Source organism: Calidris pugnax, unplaced genomic scaffold (genome assembly GCF_001431845.1).
Source record: "Calidris pugnax isolate Ruff unplaced genomic scaffold, ASM143184v1 scaffold301, whole genome shotgun sequence".
NCBI lineage: Eukaryota > Metazoa > Chordata > Aves > Charadriiformes > Scolopacidae > Calidris > Calidris pugnax.
The window spans coordinates 1,088-3,638 of NW_015091010.1; the positions used below are offsets into that span (position 1 = coordinate 1,088).

The 2,551-nt window shown below is 33.0% G+C and overlaps 1 long non-coding RNA gene across 1 annotated transcript; it reads right to left on the bottom strand.

Annotated features, from left to right (window-relative positions):
• Nucleotides 1–282: 282 nt before the first annotated feature.
• LOC106895961 lies at nt 283–1,721 on the bottom strand. Its single transcript, XR_001413554.1, has 3 exons — nt 1,628–1,721; nt 451–585; nt 283–368 (listed from the first exon to the last, which is right to left on the bottom strand). It is a non-coding gene; the product is annotated as an uncharacterized LOC106895961 (long non-coding RNA).
• Nucleotides 1,722–2,551: the final 830 nt, after the last annotated feature.

Below are 2,551 nucleotides of genomic sequence, written 5' to 3' on the forward strand. Positions count from 1 at the left end.
TCCCAACTAGCAAAAAACTGAAGGACGTTAGGTGAAATCATGAGGCTCCATAAAACTAAATTAAATTCTCAGATGAATGACTGTGAGAAAAATTGCAAAGAAATAAATGTTGGTATAACGGATTTATTACTTACCAAAGACACTAAGTTTTAGGGAAAACTTTCAGATACTGATTTCCTTAGCTTGATACAACAATAATTTCATGGAACATATTCTTACTTTAACAGGGCTTCTGTTTAAAAAACATGTAAATAAATGGCTATAAATAGAGGTCGAAGTATTACCTGTATAGTAACTGTGGGATCTGACCTGCATTAACATCTGTACCATTATTTGATTTCTTGGAGCTTTTAAACTGAAATACAACCCTGAAAGAGAAATAATCCAATTACTAGTCAAGTAATATTAGACTTCTTCTTTTGCACTAAAAGATATAGACAAAAAACGTACCCATCATCTGTAGTAATGGAGGCCTGTCCATGAGATCCACAATCACTGCTAGGTCCTGACACTCTTGCCCAGGCAACATACCACCAGCCAGCTTGTAGAAGTACTGGTTCATCAAACATCATTGCGTACTTTTCTCTGAGAGAAGTAAAATATTTAAAAGGAGATATGTGAATTAGTTTTTAGATTATTCTTTTAACAAATTACACCCTGCTTATAAAAGAAAATTGAAAATTAATGGAATTAAGTTATTAAACTCAAGTATCTATTTGTAGTCAAACTTTTAAAATATTTCATTGAAAAATATTGTCATAATTAAAAAAATATTAATTCAGAAGGACCTACAAAAGCCTAAGTCTATCCTGAACTTGCATTTTGAAACAATCAGATATCAAACGCCAAATAGAGTAAGCAGAGATTAAGTTAAATTAACACACACAAACCCAATTACACTTCATATATAATTACTACAAGTAAAGTAATGAAGTATTCATTATGTTCTTTCAATTAAATTTCAGGGTTTTTTTGTAAATGACAAGAGCCTATTCATAAATTCTTAGAAATTACACATGAATGTTTAAGAAATATATATTTAGGGGTATTGATACCTAAGAATTAAACCTACAAAAAGCTGTCATGGATTATCTGAATGTTGAATTTTTTCATAACAGGGAACAAAAAAGCAGTTAAAACATGGTTAACCCTATCAATATGCACAAAATCTTTCAAGCAATAACTTCTTGTATTCTAATGAGCTGTACAACGGATGAGTACAATAACCCTTCTTTTGATTATGATGATTTCTTATTGCAGTAAGTTTAATGCTGGAGTTGTTCAATGCAAATGCCCATTTGGGCTTGACAGCATCCCTTTGATAGAAGTATTCAAAAGAGCTGCTGCAACACAGGAATATGGGTTTTGACTTTGATTTATACAAGAGCAAGCGTAAGATGATTTTTCATTCTTTTAATTTAGTACCATAATGGCTTGGTGAGGTATTTGGTGTTTTACCACTTTACCCAACACACTTTGTTTGAGTGTAAGTTTTACATCACTTGTTACAAACTTCTAACGATGTAGATCATCTCTGTTGGCATTTAAAGTGATTTTAAAATGTGTATGAATAAAGTAAAAACAAAGACCAAGAAGTAGGCAGAAGTAAGCAAGGAAAATATCTTACCTAGCAGCACAATCATACGCTAAGACATCTGTTTCAGCAAGAAGGTCTCCATCAGTCTCATGGTCTCCTCCATCTGGACCCAATTCAAACAACTGGTGGAATAAGAAAAAAGGTAAAAATACATCTGAGGTGTTAAAAAACTCATATTACCACTTTTTCATGCCTGGCGGAATAAGAAAAAAGGTAAAAATACATCTGAGGTGTTAAAAAACTCATATTACCACTTTTTCATGCCTGGCATTCTGGAAACTATCTACTACTATTCTTTTCCCTTCCCAAAAGTAATTACGAGTTACTATCACTGACAGGCAAATTCCCATCTGGAAGTCAGGATCTGGTAATATCATTAATTGTTAAAAAATAGCAATTTTTAACTGATCTCCCATCTTTATGGCCAGATTTATTTTAAAGTGGAGAAACTCCCTAAATCTTGCAGGCAAGTCAGATACAGAGCATCTAAAAAAGTCAAAGTTGGGTGAAAGCACAGGATTTCCATCATAAGTTGAAATCCATGGAAGATACATTCGGCTCCTCTGGAAAGGGACAGCTTGACTGTTTTAGCAGAGCTAGTCAATAGTGTCCTAAACAGTTGGTGACTAGGACAAAAGATGGTATCTTTTTCAAAAGAACTTGGGTTTCTTACTTGGTCAAAAATCATTTCTACAGCTTGATGAGTTTGGAAGAGGACCACAATACATGTCCATGACTGCTCTTGCAAATATCTAGTTAATACACAAATATCTAGTTAATACTACCTTTTAATATTTAAATGTTAGCCATGTTGGGTTTTTTGGTGTGGTTTTATTTTTTTAAGTTTCTTGGCTTTCCTTAATCATTTGCAATCCTCAGTCATTGTGTTAAACTAGAATAAAGCACAACTACTTATTTTGGATCTCCTGTCCAAATTATGCACATTTTACTGCC